Raw genomic sequence first — 19,070 nt, forward strand, 5'->3', positions numbered from 1 at the left:
GAGAGAAAATAGACAATCTACAGTGAGAATATATAGATCTTCAAAAACAACAAACCGCCCCCTCCCCCCCCCCCCCCCCAAAAAAAAAACCGCCCCCCCCCCCCAAAAAAACAGCAAAACAAAAACAAAAAATAAAATCCCACCTCCCAGCCTTTTTCTCACTTTCCTGATTGAATTTAACCTTCCCGATTGAATTTAAGCCTACAAGCCCACAGAATGTCCTGCTTGTTGCAGACGTCAAGTCGTTTCCACAAAGGGAATGCTCAAAGCAATTCTGCCATCTATCACATAAATCCAGAGAGAAGCACGAGGGTGCAGGGAACCTTACAGGCCATGCAATGCTCTCTGGGAAGATGCAGGACCTATAAGACTGCCTTGCAGTGCTCTCCACAAGATACATTAACCCCAAAAACTGACAATTGCCCCTCACCATGCCTCGTGTACATGAACAAGAGGCAAACACTTTAGAAGAGCTGCATGTACATGGCATTCTGGTTTGGCTGACATCCCTATTGCAAGGACTGTCAAAAGGTTGGATATGGACCAATAAAAGAGCTTCCTTCCAGTAGGTGGCGCTGTGGGAAATTATTCCATCCCTTATTTGCACAGTCTATGGTATAAAGTAGCCCATTTCAAAATAGTTATGTAGCAGACTCAAAAGCACAATGAAACCCCCTCTTCACATCCGCCACCAAAAAGGTGCAATATCTACTGAAGGAGGGCAGAATTAAGTCACCTTGAGGAAGTTATACTAAACACCAATATATAACAATGTAAATAAAGTGATAATGCACAATGGATCAGACGAAGAGATTGCTTCCATAGGCCCGGTGACAGATGGACTAGTGTCAGGCTTGTTTACATAGCAGTGGAGCCGGTCCCCATACACTGCGGGCCATCCCCACCAGGAGGCATAACAGGAAATGATCATGGGTGCAGCCTTGATCTGAGGTAATGCAGCCATTGTCTTCCCCCGTGTGCGGCTCTGGAAGTGTCTGTAGCAGAGGTGCCTCCATCAGACATCTAGCACAAAAACAGGAAGCCGGCTACCACGCCTCTCGTAAGGAAGCAAGCGCCGTCTCCGCATACTGACAGCCAGACGACAGGGGGCAGGAGCACCGAATATTACTGCTGCTTACAGCATTACCACCCAAAATCAATGCTGAAGTGTTTGCCAAGTCACAGAATACATAAACCAACCTGTGCCGTCTACAGAGGGCTACAGACGGAACACAGCCGGTGCGATATTGTGGCTCTAGGCCGGCTGTGCATCTGGACGGAAGTTGGGTCACAGATCCGGCTCAAATGTATGCAGCGCTTGTTCTTCTGTTCCAAAAGCAGGCGGACCCCGTTATAGTCAATGGGATGTGCCCTACGCTGTTAAAGGGGTTGTCTCGCGAAAGCAAGTGGGGTTCAGCACTTCTGTATGGCCATATTAATGCACTTTGTAATATACATCGTGCATTAAATATGAGCCATACAGAAGTTATTCACATACCTTCCCTGCGCTGGCGTCCCCGTCTCCATGGCTCCGTCTAACTTCAGCGTCTAATCGCCCGATTAGACGCGCTTGCGCAGAAGGGTCTTCTGCTTTCGGGTCTGTCCGGCAGCAACGGCGTTCTGGCTCCGCCCCCTTCTGCGCGTCATAGCATAGCTCTGCCCCATCACGTGTGCTGATTCCAGCCAATCAGGAGGCTGGAATCGGTCCACGTAATGGGGTGGAGTTACGCGATGACGCGTAGAAGGGGGCGGAGCCAGAACGCCGCTGCCGAACTGAGCCGAAAGCAGAAGACCCTTCTGCGCAAGCGCGTCTAATCGGGCGATTAGACGCTGAAGTTAGACGGAGCCATGGAGACGAGGACGCTAGCAATGGAACACGTAAGTGAATAACTTCTGTATGGCTCATATTTAATGCACGATGTATATTACAAAGTGCATTAATATGGCCATACAGAAGTGTATAACCGCATTTGCTTTCGCGAGACAACCCCTTTAAGTTTCCATCCAGCCACAGGGATTCCCCTTAGCTGCTCCTCGAATGGAGCAGCAAAATGGAATCCCCAACGCAGGTTTGAAACCACCCTTAGGAGGCCCCAAAACAAAAACCAGACAGAAAATTTTTTAAAAGGTTTCCAGAGGTAAGGGGTTAACAGAGCCTAATGCAACATCTTTATAAAGTTCTTCTACATTTTATATGGTTGTTTAAATACATGCGAACTAGTGTACAAAAAAGAAAAAAAAATTATATACATATATAAATAAATATTAGAGGTGAGCGAGTGTACTCGGCCACGCCCCTTTTTCCGTACTCGGGCGAAAAGATTCGGGGGGGGGGGGGGGGGGGGGCGCCGTGGGTGAGTTGCAGCGGGGAGGAGAGGGAGAGAGGGCTCCCCCCTGCTCCGCCACGCCTCCCCCCGAATTCCGTGTACGGAAGTACTGGAAAATAGTGGTGCTCGATCGAGTAATTACTCGAAACGAGTAGGTTCGCTCATCTCTAATAAATATGCTTTAAATTGTTATTGATGCAACACACAGTTAAGGCCGCCCGCACACAAACAGATTTGCATTGCAGAATCCGCAGCAAATACTGTACAAAGCATGCTATTGAGAGAAGAAAAAAATAAAAATAAAAAAAGAGAAATAAATCGCAGCATGCTCTATTTTTTGTACTGTGCATGTCTGAAGGTGAGCCGCCGAGTCCTTCCGCAGAACAGAGGGAAGAAGATAGGTACGCGCAGTCACCGGCCGGGCTCCCGCATGCTGAATCCAACCCCTACATGTGCAGCTGGCCTAAAGCACACTTGAACTACTAACGGTCTGTCCTCTGGATAGGTAATCAGTAGCTGATCGCAGGGGCCTGCAGCTCAGGATCCCCGCCAATCAGCTGACTGAAGTGACAGAGGAATGCAGGTGAGGACTATTGTCACAAATCAGGTAGTTCCCACTGGTGCCATTGTGGCAATCAACTGTTTTTACTATATTTTTTGCAAGACGTGAAAAATATCAATTTTGGCTTTTTTTTTGTTTTGCGATACAAATATTCTGACTTTATAAATTTGGCGTTACCCATAAGGGCTTATTTCCACAGGTATCCAGCAGTGTTCTACACATACACCGGCCTTTCGCCCTGCCGTCAGGGACCACGTATGGGCAGAGTATGCCCTGCACACGTCTAGGAATCTGATGTCAGACGCACAGTGCAACTTTTTCTTCAAATTTGCCGCTCTGTTCAGAGTGGGCAGGCGTATGAAAACACTGCCCTTTTGCAATGCCTGCATAGGCACAGCGTTTGGTGCGGAGCCCATAGAAGGGCACTGTACCATATGTAGAGACATCGTGCATGCTGCAGTTTATTGCTCTTGCTGGTGTGCATGGAAGTATGAAAGTCCATTGAGTTCCATTGCGTATCATGTGTGCACGTAATACGTGGTGAAAAGACGCCCATGGACGCTTATACAGTATAATGTAGTACCACAGTATTACACCATACTGCGTTTAATAGGGGAGTCTATGAAGTAGTGCCACAGGTAATTCCACTCCATATAAACCCTGCACACCTAAGGTATATATGTACACTATGTGGTGTTAAAGGGGTTGTCCAGTTGTAAACTAGTGATGGCCTTACCAGTGGCTAGGTCATGGATAATAGATCAGTGGGCGGTCTGCCAGCTGGGACCTCCACTGATCAGCTGTTCTGAGCTGATCTTTGCAGGAAGCAGACAGCTCCGTGCTCCCTGCAGTGGCCAGGCTTGGGATTGCAGGCCAAGTAAAGAACTTTTCCTGCAAAACAAGCTTGGTCAGTGCAGTGAGAACGCAGTAGTCTGCTTCTTGTAAAGGTCATCTCGGAGCACAGGCACACCAGGGATCCTGGGCGGCAGACCGCCGCTGATCTACTACTATTCCAAGGATAGGCCATCAATAGTTTACAACCCTTTTAATTTCTGCTAGTGTACATTCAGTAACGGTACCTTTTACACTGGGCAACTGTCGTTCAGAGAAGTCGCTGAAGCGTAGGGACGACAGATGTTCGCCGCGGCTTTTACACAAAGCGTTTATTAGTTGTTTCCCCGAGATACCATTCAAATTTATTTGCAAGTTGTTGAAATATGAACTGTAACTTTACACTGGAGGACTTTGATCAACTAACGTCTGAAACTAACGACTAGTGAGCAAATCATCACACGTCACCCTGTGGGTGTCTGCGTTTACACAGAATGGTTATCGTTTGCATTCGCCCTTTCGAATAATCATATAGGTGATAGTCACATGAACGATTTACATCTAAATCGCGATATGGATGGAACTCGTAGGTGAAGAGAGACAATTCTGTTGATTCATATGAGCAAATTTTCTCTTGAACTGACAGAGGAATCACTTCTATCAATGTCCTTTTCTTGCTCAAGGAAAAAAAAAACCCCATTATAATAATTAAAAAAAAAAAAAAAGTGTATGAAATTATCCATCCACAATTGTGTGCCATGTACCTTGCAAGTGAGTGCAATTTTACCATTTTAACTATTGGAAGCACATACGATTTTTTCCGTGCGCATGAACAATCTTGCATATATAGATGCGTTTATCCCAAAATGCAACGTCAGAATCTAAGAAAAGTCAGTTAGGTAGACTACAATATTGGTCCGATTTTCTTTGCTCCATCTCGCCTGTGTGAATACACCCCAAGTTACCTAGAAGTAAGGGATAGATAAAAGAGTACAACCACAGATCAGACTACACAGGGTTTGTGGTCTGTTGCCATGGAGACACATAGGACTGCACACTATAAGAGCATACCGTTTTGTAAAGCGGTCTTCCCACAATGAACATTTATCCCCAATCACAGCTGACACATTTTAGATGTATTAAGACAAAAGGAAAAAAAGAAGAAGTTTCCCTGCAGACAGCCTGAAGGAGGTGGGTTTTCCCATCTCACACGGGTCATATCCTGTACAAGTTATCAGGCTCTCGATTCAAGAATATTTCCATTAGCCGACAAACACATCTTGGAAACTGGAGAGGAATTTTAACACATCGTATAATGGAAAGTTACAGAGCTTCCATTATACAATTAAAAGGTGCAATCCCATAATTAACGAAGGCCATTAAAAAGGGCTGTACAGCCAAACCATTCAGTCTGATAGAAAAACCTGTGTCTCCTCCAACAGACATGATTTATTGTTTTACTAAGAAGTCAATTACTCTCTTCAATTACCAGTAAGTACAATGGGTGAAGTGACAAGAATATTACACCTGAGGCCACATTCACACATTCTGCATGTAGCACATCTAATTAGTGCGGGCCTGCTGCTCCGTACATACTGGACACATAATGAGCGCCCCTTCCACATGCTTGGGGGTACGGGGCTCCAACAGACACCTCTGCTGAGCATTGGCATACCTGATCCTATCCTAACATAGGCCAGGCATTTTGGACACAACTGGCTGACAAGTCTAATGGCCATTTTAGGACTGGAAAGAAACTCCATATGAGGTGGAAGGGTCACTATCAGCAGGTTTGATGGACAATGTAGGTGGGACTCCAAACCAGATGTCAGGATCAGGCATGTTGACATCCCACGAGCTCGATCCCTCTGTCTCCTGTGTTTCCCAGAGAGGTCTGAGCACTATTACACAAGTGCTGCTAACACATGTAATAGCACTAATTGCTGGGCCGCGCTTGCAGGTTCAACCTGGCAATTGTCCGAAAAGCAGTAGTCTAAATCGCAGCCCAAAAGGTCCCTTTCCACAGGCAGAGGAGCGTGAAGGAGTGTTGGTCAGAGGTTGTTGGGTGCACACCCCTCTATGTAAGCGAGGGATGTGCTGCTAACAGTAATAAGGCCTCATGTCCACTGGGTAAATGGAACTGCGGATTCCGCCGCAGATTTTGCCATAGGGAATCATTGCCATCCATTAAATTGATTTTTGCACCCGCGCATCGCATTTTAAATGATTTGCATTTTTCATGCGCGGGAGGAAAAACGCTGCATGCTCCCTTTGCCGCGGATCGGCAACATTGCTATCACATTGATAGCAATGTGTGCGGATATCTGCATGCAAAAAAAAATAAAAATTACATTTAAAGCAAATCCGCGGCAGATTCTGCGCGGATTGTATTTTTTTTTAGTGGACATGAGGCCTAAAAGGGCATGGGAAATGATCCTAATGATCCTCTCCTCCCCTCCGGCCATTTGCAATGGGAGGGGATGGTGGTGGAGCCAAACTCCATCCCTCCCATTGCTGACCACAGACAAGGGGTGGGGAGGAGATGGAAGCTTAGCTCCACCCCCTCCCATTACAAACAGGCAGAGGGGAAGGGATGAGAGAGGTGGTGAGCCGGCAAAGGAAGGGGGAGATAGCTTAGCAGAGCCAAGCTGTCTCTCCCCACCCAACAGCATTGCAGCCTCAGCGTAGATGCATTGGGCCCTTGCAGTCTCTGAATGGGTGCACAAACGTTAGATTTGTGCACCAGTCCATGCGTTCTTACGGTGATTGAGTGCGCATGTAAAAACAGCTATGGCCGTGTGGCAGAGCCCTTACAGCGGCTTATGGGCCATTTACACGGGATTATTAAACACTCTGCAAGAGCGGCAAAGCCCCTAGCGGTGACATCAGCGCTCATTAAGGCCCCCTGTCTACGGACGGGTATTCGAATCACGCCGGCCGACGCTTTCCATAGCACTGCTATAGAAAGCGCCGGCCCCTGTCCACGAGCAGAGAATCGTGGCGGGCAATTCGCAGCATGCTGCGAATTGCCACGATTCTCCGCGGTCAGCCTAGGGCTGACAATCGGAGATTCGGCGGCGGCTCCTGCTCCCAGGTGGCAGCTCCCGCGGCGGAGATCTGCTGCGGGACTTCGCAACATCCGTGGACAGGGGGGGCCAAGTTGTTTTCCCCATGTAAAAAGGGCCATTAGTCTCCTTTCACAATTAACACTTTAAAGACCGCGCCATTTAGTTTTTTTCTCCCCACTTTGAAACAAAACAGTATTTATATCTTTATTTTTCTAAAATCAGCACGGCTGTTTCAGGGCCTGTTTTTTGCAGGAAGAGATGCATTTTCTTTAATGGTAGGATTTAATGTCCCACACAACATACTGGAAAACATTTCTGCAGGTGGGGGAGCAAAAATGACATCATCTTTCCCTATTTTGTGGGTCAATCACTAATACCAAATACATTTCTCTTTTTTGTACAACAAAAATTAAGAAAAAGGAGCAAAACAAACCACTACTTTGTTGCCACATTCTGAGCTCCTGTACATACAGCACTTTTTATACATTTTTTTTCTTGGAGACTAGACCTCACCCCCTGCCAAAAAAAAAAAAAAGGCACAATTCTGGTGTTTTTTTTCTCTCCCTTTTGATGGCGTTTACAGTGTGGGATACATAGTTTAATAGATCAGACTGTTGGACGCAATGATGCCATTTTTTCTTTTTATATTATACACACACTGCAGCACTTCGGTATTGCAGCATATTGTATTTAGACTTCTGTTGGTGAAGTTGTCTTCACTGAGCAAACAGGGCAGTTATTCTGCTCAGTCAAATGAACAAAATTTCTAACTGGGACACTACAATTCCCAGAAGCACCTACATTACCTCCTGGCACAGTATATGGTAGTTTATGGGGGGGGGGGGGGGGGGGGGTGGAGAGACACAACCACACACACCCACACTTTGGTTTGCCAGAGCAGAATACAAGAGGAAAGCAGCGCTGTGATTGGTTGCTATGGGCAGCTAGGACACTTTCCTAAATCTCCCCCAGTCTGATTACAGGAGGGTCTGGAGCTCTTCAGATGTTTCAGCTCATAAAAAAGGAGCAGTTCTTACAAAACAGGGATGACAAACTGAAATCACTGTCCTTAAGGCAATGTTCGCACGACAAATCCACAAATCAAAAAAGTGTCCCATTCATTTGAATGAGAATCTGATGTGTGATCATTCCCTAAAGCACATGAGGTGCAGCATTCCCCTCCTGCACAGGGTATCTGCTGCTAACACGCACAAGCTGTGGATTTATATGCCGAATCGCAAGTCAACTTCCGCAGGATTTGTGCAGATTTTTTTGTAGCAGCTTGTGGGTGAGATTTTGAAAATGTCATCCGCTTTGCCGCTATTGTAAATGCAGCAGATTTTCCGTGCAGAATAGCCGCCCCTTAAGAACATGCAGCTCTTGTTCCGGTTGCCCCAGGAGGCTCATGTCCGCTGTAAATCAAGTGAGAAACGTTTACTATTGATCAGTGCCAAAAACACATTTACACCACTTTATCCATTTTTCAAGATGGTCTAGAGAAGAAAGTGAGTTTTAACTGAAGTTTTTAGAGACATCACATGACTTATCAAGTCACAGAATTTGTAGTAAGGTCACTCCAGCAGCGTTGGTGTACAAAGGGACTTCATGTCTACACATATAAGGGAGAGACAACTTTACCAACATTGGACCACATTTGATAAAATATATCACTTCTTAACTTGGAGAAGGAAAAAGAAAGCCAACAGAAAACTGGCAACAATTCCCCTGATGGTAAATACTCCCCAGTGAGTCTAAGACACGGGCAGACGGCTCTTGGTGAAAACGTACGGCCAACGGGACAGTAAGAGAATGCCAGCCGTCCTTAGACGTTATATCATATATACTCAATGTATGTTGTGACAACTGGGGTAATGAACCCATTAAAAGGGGTTTTCAGAGATGTTTAGCATTAAACCACTCCGGGTCTACTCTCCAACATCATGCTTATGTACTGAGCGCCCATGACGGCCTGTAAACCTGGCGACAGCCTGTACACAAACACCGGGAGTAGCAGCAGGCAGCAGTACAAGCCCATTTGTTATTTGTGTCAGGGGGGCTAGACTTCATATAAAAAGTATCTCACAAAACCCCTATAACCCCCCTTTTTTTTTGTTCCTTGGCCAGCTAGTGGACAAAACATGCCAGTACAGCAGCCACTCTGCAAGCACACAAACACCCATTTTAGCCATTTCTCCCATAACCACTTCCTTTCCTTTGATCCCATTTTGGATCATACTGCAACTAATAGGGACAATTACAGAACCAGACCATATTAGATGGGTCTGGGAAGCCCAGAAGTAGTTAGACACTATCACAGAAAGTCTTGGCTGAATAGTTTAAGTTGCAGAAATGGCCAAAAGTAACTTAAAAAATTATCAATTCATCGAACAATGGGCAATGAACAAAAATGTATTACAAATTATAAACCCACCAGAGCCCTCTCCCAGAACACCAACCTGCCCGTGTGGCAACCAGCTGACCGGCCCAAATACTGTTCACAGTATTGCTGAAGACAGATTTTGCTGGTGAAGCCACAGCCAGCCTGAGAATTCCACTGCAGGGGAAGTGCCGTATTACTGGATGGCCATACAGACAAGACCGCACTATAATGACCAGCACAGCTGATGGGGCCACCAGGACAGGAGACCCCCGTGCTGAACAGCACTTTATTCTGGGACATGTATGGAGGGTCCTGAGCAGGGGGTACCATACTGGCACAACGAGATCTGCACCAGGTAGTAACAGGCGTACCGACTTATCTTGTTGGACTATAAACTGGTGACATTTCCCTAAGCATTCGCTGTATGACAGAGTGGACTGGATCGCGGTTGTTGGGCGCTTACCACTAGGCTTCAACTGTCGCCCCAAATTCTGCAGCAATGTGCATCCAGAGACATGCTGTGGTAAATGATCCTCCCATGTGTACGGGCGGAAACCAACTGCGATTTTCCATTGCATTGGAAGTAGTCCGTCCTGCGATACTTCTGCTGTGAGCACAGCGGAAGCACCGCAAGAATCCGCCCCAGCGCGTCATGTGCTGCACATGCGCGCCGGCTCGCTAGGTGAGACACTCACGATGGATCCGGAGAGGAGAGTATGGGGTCTCTGGGGGGCGCCGGGTCTGGTTCCGTGTGATATTTCGCAGGCAGGATCAGACCGTGGGCATGAGCCCTTATACTGTATAGTAAATATAAATAGCATCACTGAGACTTGTTGCGCACTTTGACTTTACACCCATGGGATCCATGCGTTGTACTGTAGCCTCCTTGTGCAGTACTGTTGTATGCATGTTCTCAATAAGGTAGTTGGATTTTTAATGGTACAGTACTCGTTTTTATGTTAAAATGAATACAATGATATTTCCGCTGTGTGGATCTGTGCAGTAGTTTTGGAGAAACTTGCATTTTATCAGTAGCAGCACATGCATAGAGGGCCAATTAAAGTAGTCTTGGGTATTAATAAGCAGTTTAAATTTTATATAATTTTAAGATGTACTGCTCCGTCAAAGACTAGCTACACTTGTGAAGTCTCTTGGACATGGCAGAAGTTTCGATCGATCACTGGAGGTACTGCTGCAGACTCCCACCGATCACTAGTACTAGACGACTGCTGCAGCCCCCTTGTTCTAGCAATTAGTAAGGGTCTCAGCTGCAGGATCCCCAGTGGACAAAACCTTTCATAAAAGTTTGATCAGTGTAGCCACTACAGCAAGACACCCCCCCCCCCCCCAGAGTGCCAGACGGGAGGCTGAGTTGCAAGCTCCTCTATTATAACTGTGATCATTATCAGTAACTGTCTGGTATGCAGTTTCTGTGGTAGATGCATGTAAAAGAATCACACAAGCTGAGAATTTGACAAGAAAACAAATACATAACCCCAAGCAGATCTGAGCTGGACAGAATTAAGATCATATGACCATCTCAGGAAACCAAGGCTGGGAGTTTCAGAGAGAAAGAAATAACTTATTACACACTTGCCCATTTATATATAAACTGAGGGGATAGCTACAGAATGAATAAATTAAAGAGAAAAAAAAAGCAAAACACAAAGGGCGGGATTCCCGCAGCAGAGTTCGACCCGGTGCTAGACCTGCTTACCTATCCAGCATGTTCTCCTGGCTGCCAATGTGTCGGGCGGCACATGCACAGTACAAGGGATACCGCGCCATTGCTATGGCGATGACATGGCCTCCTGTTCTGTGAATAAACCGGCCAGCACATGCGCAGTTGAGAGGACGCCGCGTTGTCACCAAAGCGATGATTTGGCTCTTGCGGCCATTCTGTAATGATTGCAAAGAGGCCGCAGCACGGACAGCTTCCATTGACTTTACTGGAAGCCAGCCGTGTGTATCCCGCAGCAAATCGCGGCATGCTATGAGCTGGATTTGCTGCGAAATCCGGAGGCGGAATGCCGCTGAGGATCTCGCAATGCAAATACGCCCGTGTACAGGAGGCCGTGGATTCCCTCCTGGGGGAGTGTACTTTCCCAATGGGAACATGTACACGTGTGCAAGATGTAAAGGTAATTTGATTTTCAAAAAAATTGTAATGAGTTAACAAAAAAAAAAAAAAAAAAAAAAAAAAAACAAAAACAAAAAACACACACCACAAACAATGCTTGATGTTCTCTTCTGACCCATTGTGCCAACATGTTGTTTACACCCACAAGATCCCCCTTTCAGTGGACTTTTTCCTCAATCATACCATTTCTATATGTACAATGCCAAAGAAAAGTCTGAAGTTGGCACTTTTTGAAATCCTGGCCCCAGGTAGTCTAGATGTCATTCAAAGTCACTCAGACCACATAATAGGCTGATATATAAAATGAGACAGCTCGGTCTGGGTGAAAACCTGTGTATCTGGGTAAAGAACTGGCTCAGAGAGAGAAAGCAGAGGGTGGTAATAAATGGTTTGTGCTCTGATTGGGCCACCGTCGCTAGCGGGGTGCCACAGGGCTCAGTATTGGGCCCCATTCTGTCAATATATTTATCAATGACCTGATAGAGGGACTGCACAGTAAAATATCAATATTTGCAGATGATACAAAATAATTACTACAACAGAGGACAGTAGCTTATTGCACTTCCTTTCCCTCACTTCCCATGCTGTCTCTTGCCCAATCAGCAGGGGGCAGCATCTGAATGTCCACCCTTCTGTTTTCCTAGGACCATCAGGCATTTAGACAGATTCTAGACAAATTGTTAGTAGCCCCACTATAATGTGTGCACACGCAGACACACCACACACTAACAGCAGGAGAGGCAGAGACTGAAGACAGACATCACCTTGTCTACAGATCTGTCAGAGCTGCCTGTCAAGAAAGCCTCTCCCTCTATTGCTTTGGAAACTTCTGTGTCCTTACTACAGAAGCTCTGTACCCAACAACAGAGAGTGGATTGCAGAGGAGCTGAAAGCCGCCTAGTGGCAGCCACTTCAAACGTGATTTACAGTGCTAAAGCAACATTTTTTTTTTATGTTGAGCAGAAGTTGTCTGAAAAGCTAGTGTCCCTTTAAGTCAATTTGGCACGAGGGCATTAGATGCTGTAATGGGTAAAGCTTTGGAATGCCCTCTACATTTGTTCCCTAGTGGTCACTGGTTGACCCTGTGCCAAACTGGTGACAGGTCCCTTTAATACAAGGAGAGAAAGTGTGGTGACCGCGACTGCGGAGCCAGTAAGCCAAACCTCCGACTCCCTCATACATGAGTCATGTGTTTTTAAGTGATAGATTTACTGTATTAAAATGGCAATATCAGGCTTTTCATGAGCACTATGATAATATCACCAAGCTACATCCCATACACACTTACATTGCCTTTGATAACCAGAGAAAAATAAATAAATAAAAACTTTCCAGAATTCCTGAGAAAAGATATGTGCAACCAATTCTGCATAGAATTAGACCAGATTTGTAAATATATTGGTACATTTCTACCAACTCCTGGTGGTAACAGTCTACAGATTACATTAACCACGGCAGTAGACCAGATCATAAAGTCAATCCGACATAGCCTCTGTTTGATCTGCGGACACACCGCACATTGCATGGATGAGAATGGCCACATAGGTCATCAAAGCAGCGGTCGCTTAATCCACAGACAGCACATATCCCAAAAATATGGCGCCTGATTAGGTCTATGGGTCCGCCAATTTTTTATCTGAGTTTATAACTTTTTTTTTTTTTTTTTTTTAAATAAAAAAGGGAAAACTTGGACAGAACTCGGACCTATTAAAAATCTAGTGGGCAATGCAGAGGAGGGATTTTTTCCCCCAAAGCCAGCAGTCTATAAAAAAATGAAAAAAAATTATATTATATATACATAAATACATACACTTAGTGCCTTGTGTAGTGTATAAGTCACCTCCAGGTCAAGCACTCGTCCACAATACAGTAATAGTAAGCCATACAGCTTTAAAGGGGGTTTCCAGGCATAGTAACAGTGTGTAAGGCCGAAAAAAGAGCCATGTCCATCCAGTTCAGCCCATTACCCCCCAATGTTGATAAAGAGGAAGGCAAAAAAAAATCTCCATGAGGTAGAAGCCTAATTTTCCTCCTTAAGGCCTCAATGTCCACAGGGAAATTTGATTTGCGGAATCCGCGTGGGAGATCCACAAATGGAGCCGCCCATAGAGATACATGGCTGTCCACAAATGGATTAAGACATGAGTTTTGATTTGAGAAACTTCTGGTCCAGAAAACATCACAGCACGCTCCATTTTTGTGCGGTTCCCGCATGAACGGCTTCCATTGAAGTCATTAGAGCCCGTCTAATCCGCGGCACACCCGCAGCCTGCACCGCAGACCTGCGGGAAAGTAGATTAAAAAAAATAAAAAAACTAAACACGCCACACGACAAAACTGTACTGCGCATGTCTGACAGCGAGCCGTGAGGACAATGCACAGCGAACCCAGAAGTGGAGGGATCTGTGCGGACGCCACTGCAAGTGCTGGTAAGCAGGGCTCAGTGACTGTGGACCAGCTGGATTCTGTAGCGGATTCCCTGCACAGAATCCACCCATGCCGTGGTCATGAGGCCTTAGGGAGGGGGGAAAAAAAAACAATAAGTCCTTCCCCACTCCAATCTGGCAAACGGAATAATCCCTGGATCACCGACCATTATGAAATAATTAATGATACAATATTGCAACTTCACTGCTGAGAACCTACCAATAAATTAATTAAAATATAACCTTTAATAATCTTAACTTCCCTGGTGTGACCCACTCTATAGAAACAGACACATAAAAGAGGTCCAAGTGACCCCAAGATGCTTGTTTATGGACCTAGAGATCCACCACTACTATCTTTATCATATGTAGGTTGTGGGGATCGGGATGACACAGAGCCCAAAGTGATATAACAAGTAGATCTTCGCTCCCCCCGCACCTCTCTATATTTGAGGTATCTATGGCCCAAAGGTAGATGCCTATCCAAATAAACCCATGGGGTAGGAGTGGCTATAGCCCCTAAATGATACCCAATTAGAGTCACAAAATGATAAAAATTGTTATACTCTAAGTATTTGTGATGATTGGGTATTTACAGATACCTTACATTGGGACAGCAGTTGATACTAGTAGGACTTGGTTGATCATCTAGACTGGCCCCATTGTGGCATGCGGCGAATATAGTTAGGGGTCCAAGCTCCACAACAGCCCCACCACTGTGAATATGCGGTTCCCATAAACGCCTATCTAGCTAATGGTGAAGGACTCACAACTCCAGATGGGACATCCAGGATTCCTTATTCCCAGAGGATTTAGGATGTCATTTGACCGATATAAAATTCTTAAAGGGGTTGTCTCGAGGAAGCAGTGAATTTTTTTTTTGCCCAGTCCCCCTTATTAAGCATACATTACTAAGCACCCGCGTAAATGACTTTTCTAGCCAGTTTCTACTTACAGTTCCAGCAACTTCTAAAAAGTTTCCCAAAGATGGCCGCCGGCTCTTTTCCCGTCGCTTGCTGTAGCCCGACGTGCGCGCTCCCGAGACGCTACCAGCTGTGTCTCCCTGACAACCAGACGCCCCGCAGCCGCCGACCGGACCCACCGCAGCCGCTGACCACGGCACACGCACTTGGGCCACAGTCACCCACCGCCAGGCAGCAGGTAACCGACGCTAGGCCCCGGCTCCCCCGCGCTAGGCCCCTGACAACAGACGAAGGCTCCGGGGCCCGGCGGCAGGCCCCCCAGTGCACACATCACCCCCGACCCCTCACTTACATGGGCGGCTATGGGCTGGGCTTCTCGGCTGGGCTGCTCAAGTTTCTGCACTATTCTCTAAGAGAGGATGGTAGCAGAATGGCCGCTCCAGCGCGCTCCCGAGAAGATACAGCTCGTTTGCACATGCGCAGAAGAGCTGTAGCGGCGAGCACGCTGAAGCGGCTCGTGCTGAGAGCAGAAGAACAGACTGCGCAAGCGCGTCTAAAAAAGCAAGCCGCCGGCGATTTTAGACGGATCCATGGAGACGGGGACGCTAGCAACGGAGCAGGTAAGTGAATAACTTCTGTATGGCTCATATTTAATGCACGATGTATATTACAAAGTGCATTAATATGGCCATACAGAAGTACTTAACCCCACTTGCTGCCGCGGGACAACCCCTTTAAGTTTTGCGTGGTTGCTAGCTCAGGTGTATGCTAGATTGTTAGGAGACTGTAGAGAAGGTCTCATCTATACTACAGCACTAACTAATGGTTGCTCTAATACTAGCGTCTATCCCTTTTTATTAAAGAGCCTCTATTACACCCATCGACGCGTTTCTTCAGCCATGATATGTTTCGTCAGGATCATTTAGACCAGGTTTTCACTCAAGCATGCAGCCGTGATGTAAGGCTAGCGTGCTCACCGCCATATAGCAACGCACACCCACTGGGTACAATAACCCAGTATAGACTGGCAGACCCGGTAGGCACTCACCAGGTGCCTGTTTAAATAGTTTGAGCTCCACCCACTCCAGATGAGGGGATTACCCCTCTGCACCCATAGAGATGCATTTAGACACGCTCCTACGTAGGTGCCGTATCACATGACTGCCGTCACAGGGCCGGGCCGACCCTGCGCTGCAAGCACAGGACAATTCTCGTGATACTTTAGGGACCTTGCGCATGCGCAGAAGCAGTAGGATCGCCGCATTCAACAAAATAGCGTGATAACAGCCCGATTCTCGCTGAAACCACGCATGTGCAGAACAAAGTCCATTATTAATATAATATTGTCAGGCCCCTCCTGAACTCTAACGCTGTCAGTGCCGGAGAGGAAGCCGCTGCCACAACCCCTGTAGTGGCCGGCGCCTGTAAAGTCAGATTTACTAATACTGTCTAATAGACAGTGCAAACAGACTGGACAGTCTTAAGACGCACCAGGTCTATCACAGTAGCTCTGCTGAATGATAAACCTGTTGTGTGTTCAGACCACCTAGTTTATAGTAGCTTTAGTTGGCCTGGTTTACAACAAAAATAGCACCACTTTTGGCCACCGCAAGAAAAGTATCATGGCCATCAGATAAGTATCAGTCCGGTAGCCACTAAAGTTACCATGGTGGAAGTAACAGACACCAAGCTGAATGAACAGCTCTATGGTGGGGTCAGGAGAGATATCCGCTAGTCGAAGGGACAGCGATGGTAAGCGTTACCCCTAGACAATGGCCTAGGTGGCAGTAGAGAGTCGGCCATTTGGACTCTAGTACTAGTTAAAAACACCAGAAACTCATCCTCATGGTACTCAGAAAGGGCACCGATGAGCTTTGTGTTGACAGTGAAGCCCCCACGCTATATGATGCCCATGAATCGGGCGTAAGGAAGTGTTGTCAATGAGACCAACCCGTAACGAGAGTCTGTAATGACAAGTGGCCTCGTAAAGGGAGCCCGTCATCACCTATACACACACCATAAACCAAGGTGAGTAGTCTGGGCTGTACGTTTTACCCTGCAGAGATGAGTCTATTGTATGGGCCGACTGTGGAGGAACGGGGAGCCAGATATAAGAGTACATCCCAGGACTCCTCGGACCGGTCCTATAGGCTCCATAACTTAGTGTACGGTGATGCCTTTTAAAGGGGTAGGCCACTTTATACAACACAAGTTCTTAAGACGTTACACTGTAATAACCGGGACATACAAGTTAGCATGTAACACTGCGGCTCTGAAGGCTCACAGATGCCCCAGTACAAGCACATCATTTACCTGCATGACTGCCCCCCTCGGGCCAGCCAAGAATACACCTGCCCAACCACAGAAGAAAACATTACATTGGCATATTTAACGCCCCCGGCCAGAAGTTCACACCGACTCCTGTGAAGTCGGGTCATTTACAATAAATACTGGAAAGGTAAAAATACATTTCTGGTTTATTTTTTAATAAGGCATGGCTAGAAGAATATTTTTCTGGAACCTAAGAGTTTTTATAATACAGACACATCTCATCCGCCACCCCTTAGAGAAACACCCTTGGAGTAAGGGGCGCAAGCCTCTATACATCCTGGGCCGTCCATGCAATGTGGAATGGATTCCAGCTATCGTGTCTGACAGTGTCAGGTGTAAATCTAACAGGCCATGCCCCTCCCTCTAAGCCCCTCCCTTTATCAAAAGCAACTAGAAAAGGTGAAAGTCACAAGTTTTGGAACAACTATGGCATGCACCAAAATTGACGGCTTTCATAGACCAGTAAGCTGGCTACATCCCCCGCAGTCAGGCCGGCAAACCGCTGCCCAGAAGTGGGATTCCTACACGGCTGCGTAAATACGGCGCTAGATTTATAGCGCGCTCAGCGGATATCTAATCGGGAGGTTCTCAAGAGAGACCGCAAGTGTATCCAGTTAATACTACAGGGTAAGATGGGTCCCAATTAATACCATCAGCTGCAATGGGAAATAAGGCAGTGTAGGTACTTGGCTGACAAAGTGGCGCAACCCGCTGTTCTATTCTACACATTAAACTGCTAAGATTTACAGAAACCTAGTGGCCACCTTGCAGCCGCTGGGGGCCGGCCGACGTGTGATCACATACATCTAGATCATAAAGCCACTAGTCCAAGACAAGAGGTGGGCAGCAGGCTCCTGAGCGCCCCCAAGACAGAAACAGGTGAAGGTAGGAAGCTGCTACTGATAACCATGTCATACTCTGCCAGTGCAGCGTCACCATGCCTGTCAGCAACGGTGACGAATCTGTCCATATACCACACACGAACACTGCAGCTAATCTCTGGCCTCAGCGGTCTCAACCCGCATACTGCCAAGGCCAGGGATTGGCTACAGCCAATGGAATCAAGAAGTGGCAGGAGCAGCCATGCTGGAGGAGCCAACCAGTAAAAATAGCCAAGACGAACTACCACCATGTGCTGCGCCATCTGTGAGACACCGGATGGAGACCAAACAGACGCCAGAGTAGTCAAGGTTCATGCGGCACCAGTTATTGCCAACATAAGACGGACCCGCTTGGCCAGTGGGTGGAGGTTTCCTGCTCCCTATTGGAACCCACAAGGCCAGATGGGGTTTTCCAAAAGCCCACCCACCACCACACTAATAAGGCATGAGGGATTGTCCGGGGGCCACCTTCAGGACAGGTAACCAATATCCGGTTTGAGACTCCCAATTCCCAGCACACCTACCAGTTGGCCGTACCGAGGGGCTGCAGCACTTGTGAGCGCTGGACCTCCAACGGCTACATCGGGGTAGGATCATGTTTGTACTCGGCTGTAGTCTTCATGGCGCTCGTTCTGAGTACTGCAGCACTCTCCATGGAGTGACCAGGACTATCCTGCAGGACTTACGCCATGAGAAGCAGAGCACCACAAACAGGACCACTCACTAGTAAAGGCGCCCACACAAGAGCTGCGGCCCCTCATACAGCTAGTTGGGTGGGCTGCTGGGGTCCCGGCAGCGGTGGCCCATCCTCACAGAGCAGGCCGCAGCTTCCAAACCCGATAACCCCTTCAATATGCCGTTTGAGAACGGAGCGGCTCACTCAACGCCATGAATACCACCTCTAGGGCGACCCCCGCCCGCCACATGCCCCCCATAGTCCAGGCCACACACAACTGGCCACTAAAGCGGCGATCCGACGCTGAACTCATGCCAACTTACAGAACTAGAAAAATCCCACTGCAGTCCACGGAGGCGCTAGTGAGCACATCACTACACAGAGCAGTAAGCACCTGCGCAGGCAACCGCCAACGCTTCGCCCACCCGCCCTACGGGGCTCTAAAAGGCATCTACTGCCAAACATCCGTATTAGAGGGGACCCATCTGACCTATTACAGGGCAAATAGCGCCATTCATTATGGTG

The 19,070-nt window shown here is 47.2% G+C and overlaps 1 protein-coding gene across 5 annotated transcripts in view; it reads right to left on the reverse strand.

Moving 5' to 3' along the window:
• Positions 1-19,070, reverse strand: part of GNB4 (G protein subunit beta 4) — a 96,261-nt gene that overhangs the window by 15,047 nt on the left and 62,144 nt on the right. The gene's annotated exons all lie outside the window — the stretch shown is intronic.

This window comes from Eleutherodactylus coqui, chromosome 1 (genome assembly GCF_035609145.1).
Source record: "Eleutherodactylus coqui strain aEleCoq1 chromosome 1, aEleCoq1.hap1, whole genome shotgun sequence".
Lineage (NCBI taxonomy): Eukaryota > Metazoa > Chordata > Amphibia > Anura > Eleutherodactylidae > Eleutherodactylus > Eleutherodactylus coqui.